A 7,093-nucleotide genomic window follows, 5' to 3' on the forward strand; every position below is an offset into this window, starting at 1 on the left:
ACTCTAAGGTTAAATTTTAAGTAGTCAAAATTTCACCTAACATTAAATAATTCATGAATATTGTATTGTTTGAGAAGAGGAGCGGAAAAAGGAAGTAGATAGACACATACTTGTGAATCCCGCCCAGTCGGTTACCGTAACCTTATCAATAGGCAATTTCATTTGTGACCGAGGGACACAAAACGGAAATCCGCATGGATCACCGTGGTGGGTAGAAGCTAAGTTCTAGCAGAGATTGCCCGCGAGGTGTGTCAGGGACTGAGACCACTCAGTTCCTTGGGGTAAAGGGGTAATGGGAGACCCCATAAAGATCTAGGTTCCGGCAACCGACCGTGCCAAGACACAGAACATGCTGGAAAATTGTAATGTGCAAGAGGACAGCCCAACCACTAGTAGAATGGTAAGACAATACCTATATATAGAAGTGGCTAAGCCATCTGGCTGCAGTGTAGTACTGTCGGCATGTTGTTGACAGGTAGTAGAAGGGGTGCATGTCCCTTGGCGCCTCTGGAGGGTGCCAGCAGGCCGGCGGCACGCCGGAGGCCGCTCAATCAGGGTGTAAGGCATTAAGACAGACACATTGAGAATCTAAGCATAATACCAACATGGCGACCGCCGGCACAGCGGCGGAACGCCAGCGGGAGGCGGCAGCTCCGGCAGCCGAATGCTGACGGCTTGGTGATCAGTTCATAAGATAATGAAGTATATGGTAGTATACCCAGACAGCCGGCAATCAATTCCGGCACGCCGGAGGCTGCCCGAAGGTCGGACAACCGAAACTAGGTAAGGGAGGGGTGGATCATCGGTTGTATGCTGACGGAAGGCGGCAGCCCCCCGGCACACGGAAGGCTGATGACTTAGAGGAGGGAGGGTATCTTATGAGAGAGTGTCACCAAAGTGTACAGTAGGGCGATATCGCCGGCAGTAGAGGTGGCAAGTGACCGGCACCAGGGTAGATGGAGAGACAGATAAGGAGGGAATGGAGGGATAAAACCACATACCCCTCCGGCATCCCTCCAGAGAGAGTGTACACATGATAGAAGTAGATACTCCAAGCATCCAATGGCAGGGGGAAGGCAGCCGGCCGGGTGCCAGGGTAACCCAAGGGAGGGTTTGAGTACACTCAAGAGTGGGAACCCACTGTTGGACAAATCGCTGCCAGTGGCTACCCCCATAGAACGCTATGAAGGGTATGTGTACCAGAGCGGCCTGCTCAACAGGAGATCAAGATAGCCCTATCACTCCACCCGAGGGAGGAGTTGTAGGACTAGGGACGGATGTGTATAGGCAAGCCTATGTATAGGCTAGCCTACACCAAAGGGATAGGTGGGGAGGGAGAAGAAGAGGGGTCTTTCATAGAGGAGGCTCTGTACAAGAACGGCCACCAAGGAAGGGAGGACGCTCCCTAGCCTAGGGTAGGTAACCAGAATGAGAACGGTGCAAGAGTACCGTCTCAAACTATAAAAGTACAGAACTAGCCCCCCCAAGGCCTAACCTAGATAAGGAGTGTTAATTTCCATGCTAGGTAGGCTGAAAGACAAATCGCAAGTTGCAGGGAAGGGTAAGTAACCTAACCATAAGCAACTGAGGAAGGACAGAGCCGTTCCTCTTTCTCAGTCGCAACCCTAAGGGGGGATCATTTCCTTAAGGTAGACAGAGAAGCGATAAATACTCTGGTTGTGGACAAGATTCCCCTATATAGAAGGGGAAGCTTGGCCACGCAGAGGGAATGCCTGAAGGCAGGGGATGTAGGGAGCATATAGTGTTCCTACATTTAGGTTAGGTTAGAAAGGAACGCAATCCAACCGGTCCCCTATATGGTCCCTGAAGGCGAAAAACGCTTACATCACAGTTAACAGTATGATAGATAATGCCACTATCTTCATAACTTAACCTAGGATCACTGGAATATATCATGCATGAACGCAAGTGCTAGGCAATCTAGCCTAGGGGCTAAGCTAGCAATCTTGTATGGGGTCGAACGATGACCGGATAATAGAGCTCTAAAACATGATATATGAAGTTCCTAGCTATGAAGACTAAATAACTAACAATATAAATTAGTTAAGAGGTCGGAAAATGGCTGTTCTGACTAGCTAAATAAGGCATGCAAGAGAACAACGACACCATAAAATGGCGTGTCCGGTAGCAGCACAGCTCCGCCACAAAACACGAAATATTACGAAAAGTATAAGTCACTCTACGGCTAGAGCTTATTTAAACAATACTGGGACCTGGTAGCCTACTCAACTTTCCAGAAGAAGGCGAGGCTGAAGGTAGACAACGGCGATGCAAGTCGATGAAAATCGCACAAGGGGTTAATCCGTCTAAGCAAGGTGGCTACAAGCAGAAGAATGAGGACGGACGTGACGTTATTTAGCAATGGCGCCCGTTTGTTTACGTTTTGAATACCAAAAGTAGTCACGGACGAGTGTCACTGTGGGACGGCTCCCCAGTTATTCTCCACCTTTCCATATCGAAGTGTTAACTCTATATGGGGTGCAGATAGATATGTGGCGTGTTAATACATGCGTCCCCTGTTGATATACGATGTCTTAAAGGGAAACCTTTAGGATACTCGCACCAGAAGTTAGAATTCTGTGATAACCTGTGGTTTAATTCTCTGGGAATATACTTGTAGTTAAATATACCCAAGGAAGCTACCGAAGGAACCTTCCATCAGGACATCATGGCTTGAGCCCAAAAATCTATTTTTGGGTGAGATAGCCATGACGTCCTGATGGAAGATTCCTTCAGTAACTTCCTTGGGTATATTTAACTACAAGCCATGACGTCCTGATGGAAGGTTCCTTCGGTAGCTTCCTTGGATACATTCAACTACAGGGATATTCCCAGAGAATTAAACTAAAGGATATCACAGAATTCTAACTTCTGGTGCGAGTACCCTAAATGTTCCCTCTAGGATATCGTATATCAACAGGGGACGCATGTATTAACACGCCACATAGCTATCTGCACCCATATAGAGTTAACTCTTTGATATGGAAAGGTGGAGAATAACTGGGGATCCTTTCCACAGTTACACTCGTCCGTGGCTACTTTTGGTACTCGAAACGTAAACAAACGGGCGCCATTGCTAAATGACGTCACGTCCGTCCTCATCCTTCAGCCTGTAGCCCCTTGCTTTGGTTGGATTTCCCTTTGTGCGATTTTCATCTACTTACATCACCGTTATGTCGTTACCTTCAGCCTCGCCTTCTTCTGGAAAGTTGAGTACCAGGTCCCAGTATTGTTTAAATAAGCTCTAGCCGTAAAGTAACTTTTACTTTTCGTAAAATATTGTGTTTTGTGGCGGAGCTGTTCCGATCCCGGACTCGCCATTTTATGGCGTCGCTGTTCATATTGCATGCCTTATTTAGTTAGCCAGAACAGCCTTATCCGGTCTCTTAACTAATTAATATTATTAGTTTTTTAGTTTTCATAGCTAGGAATTACTTATATCGTGTTTTAGCGCTCATCTGACTCGGTCGCCGTTCGACCCCATGCTAGATCGCTAGCTTAGCCCCTAGGCTGGATAGCCTAGTGCTTGTGTTCATGCATGATATATACCAGTGTTCCTAGGTTAAGTTATGAAGATTGTGGCATTATTAAACATACTGTTAATTGTGATGTAAGTGTTTTCGCCATCGGGTCCATATAGGGGACCGGGTTGATTGCGTATCTTTCCACCCTAACCTAAATGTAGGAACCCCTATATGCTCCCTAATCCCCTGCCTGCGGGCATTTCCTCTGTGTGGCCATGCTTCCCGTTCCTGATGGAAGGTTCCTTTTGGTAGCTTCTTTGGGTATATTAACTACAAGGATATTCCCAGAGAATTAAACCACAGGTTATCACAGAATTCTTACTTCTGGTGCGAGTATCCTAAAGGTTTCCCTTTAAGACATCGTATATCAACAGGGGACGCATGTATTAACACGCCACATAGCTATCTGCACCCCATATAGAGTTAACACATTGATATGGAAAGGTGGAGAATAACTGGGGAGCCGTTCCACAGTTACACTCGTCCGTGGCTACTTTTGGTACTCAAAACGTAAACAAACGGGCGCCATTGCTAAATGACGTCATGTCCGTCCCCATCCTTCTGCTTGTAGCTACCTTGCATAAACGGATTTCCACTTGTGCGATTTTTATCGACTTGCATTGCCATTATGTCGCTACATTCTGCCTCGCCTTCTTCTGGAATGTTGAGTTCCAGGTCCCAGTATTGTTTAAATAAGCTCTGGCCATAAAGTAACTTATACTTTTCGTAATATTTCGTGTTTTGTGGCGGAGCTGTGCTGCTACCGGACACGCCATTTTATGGCGTCGCTGTTCTCTTACATGCCCTATTTAGCTAGTCAGAACAGCTTTTTCCTGCCTCTTAACTAATTGATATTGTTAGTTATTTAGTCTTCATAGCTAGGAACTTCATATATCGTGTTTTAACGCTTTTTTATCCGGTCATCGCTTGACCCCATACTAGATTGCTAGCTTAGCCCCTAGGCTAGATTGCCTAGCTCTTGTGTTCATGCATGATATATTCGAGTGATCCTAGGTTAAGTTATGAAGATAGTGGTATTATTTATCATACTGTTAACTGTGATGCAAGTGTTTTTTGCCTTCAGGGACCATATAGGGGACTGGTTTGATTGCGTACCTTTCTAACCTAACCTAAATGTAGGAACCCCTATATGCTCCCTTCATCCCCTGCCTACGGGCATTCCCTCTGTGTGGCCATGCTTCCCCTTCTATATAGGGGAATCTTGTCTACAATCAGAGTATTTATCGCTTCTCTGTCTACCTTAAGGGAATGATCCCCCCTTAGGGTTGCGACCGAGAAAGAGGAACGGATCTGTCCTTCCTCAGTTTCTTATGGTTAGGTTACTTACCCTTCCATGCAACTTGCGACGTGTCTTTCAGCCTACCTAGCATGGGATTTAACAATCCTTATCTAGGTTAGGCCTGGGGAGGGCGGTAGTTCTGTACTGTTATAGTTTGAGACGGTACTCTTGCACCGTTCTCATTCTGGTTACCTAGCCTAGGCTAGGAAGCGTCCTCCCTTCCTTGGTGGCCGTTCTTGTACAGAGCCTCCCCTATGGAAGACCCCTCTTCTTCTCCCTCCCCACCTAGGCCTATCCCTTTGGTGTAGGCTAGCCTATACACATCTGTCCCTAGTCCTACAACTCCTCCCTTGGGTGGAGTGTTAAGCTATCTTGATCTCCTGTTGAGCAGGCCGCTCTGGTACATATACCCTTCATAGCATTCTATGGGGGTAGCCACTGGCAGCGATTTGTCCAACAGGGGGTTCCCCCTCTTGAATGTACCCTAAATCTCCCTTGGGTTACCTTGGCCCCCGGCCGACTACCTGCCCCCTGCCATTGGATGCTAGGACCTACTCCTATCATGGGTACACTCTCTCCTGAGGGATGCCGGAGGGGTATGTGGTCTTACCCCTCCAATCCCTCCTTATCTGTCTCTCTATCTACCCTGGTGCCAGTCCCTTGCAGCCTCTACTGCTGGCGATACCGCTCTACCCTTCGGTGACACTCTCTCATAAGATACCCTACCTCTTCTAAGTCGTCAGCCTTCCGTGTGCCGGGGGGCTGCCGCCTTCCGTCAGCATACAGCCGATGGCCCACCCCTCCTTTACCTAGTTTCGGTTGTCCGACCATCGGGCCGGCCTCCGGCGTGCCAGCATTGATTCCCGTCGGTCTGGGTATTCTACCATATTCTGCCTTATCTTATGAATTGATCACCAAGCCGTCAGCCTTCAGCTGCCGGAACCGCCGCCTCCCGCCGGAGTCCCGCCGCTGTGCCGGCGGTCGCCAAGTTGGTATTATGCCTAGATTCTCAATGTGTCTGCCTTAATGCCTTACACACTGCTGGAGCGGCCGCCACCCTGCCGGCACCCTCCGGAAGCACCAAGGGACTTGCACCCCTTCTTCTACCTGTCGACAATATGCCGACAGTCCTACACTGCAGCCAGATGGCTTGGCCACTTCTATGCTTAGGTATTGTCTTACCATTTACTAGTGGCTGTGCTGTCTTCTTGCACATTACAATTTCCAGCATACTCTGTGTGTCTTAGCACGGTCGGTTGCCGGATCCTAGATCTATATGGGGTCTCCTACTACCCCTTTAACCCAAGGATCTGAGTGGTCTCAGTTCCTGATACACCTCGCAGGCAATCTCTGCTGGAACTTAGCTTCTACCCACCACTTTGGTCCATGCGGATTTCCGTTTTGTGTCCCTCGGTCACAAATGAAATTGCCTATTGATTAGGTTACGGTAACCGACTAGGCGGGATTCACAAGTATGTGTCTATCTACTTCTTTTTTCCGCTCCTCTTCTCAAACAATACAATATTCATGAATTATTTAATGTTAGTTGAAATTTTGACTACTTAAAATTTAACCTTAGAGTAATGTAAGTCATTCTTATGCCTTCTATATACTCAAGATCTCTTTCTTTTACAGGAGGAGTATATGAAGTGTGAACACAACTTCTGTGGAGTGAAGCACCCGGACTTCTACGGGCACAAGAAAGGCGACATGAAATACTGGGACCCGCAGCACTGTACAGTCTGCAAGAGTCGTCTGGTCGAAGCGTTCAACGATCCTCCTTCAGCGGAGGTAAGGAACAACGCTCGGGAGAAGCTACGCAAGTGGGTGTGTGGCTTCTAGAAGAACGCCACCGGACCGTATCTCGCTACCGAAGATTTGAGGGCCTTACTATTCCCGAACGCATCGAAAGACTCAGTGGTCCCTAGTGATCAGATCCCTACCGTCCAGATAGTGGTGGAACCTGATGTTGTCATGGCTCAGTCCATGCATGAGTGCCACTTAGATTCCGACAACGTGGAACGTATGTCGGAAGCGTTGGAGACTACGGAGAAGAACCTCATGGGCGAGAAGCTCGACTATGAGGAAGATCAGGTGGAATACCCTGATTCGGAGCATGAGGTCGATCCCGCTTCTACCCCTGCACCAACTTCTACACCGACCGAGGAATCACTTCCTTCAACATCCGCCACCCCGGACCCCATCCCATCAGGCACTCAGGAGATCTTCAAGATGCTTGAAGCTCTCA

Source organism: Palaemon carinicauda, chromosome 13 (genome assembly GCF_036898095.1).
Source record: "Palaemon carinicauda isolate YSFRI2023 chromosome 13, ASM3689809v2, whole genome shotgun sequence".
Taxonomy (NCBI): domain Eukaryota; kingdom Metazoa; phylum Arthropoda; class Malacostraca; order Decapoda; family Palaemonidae; genus Palaemon; species Palaemon carinicauda.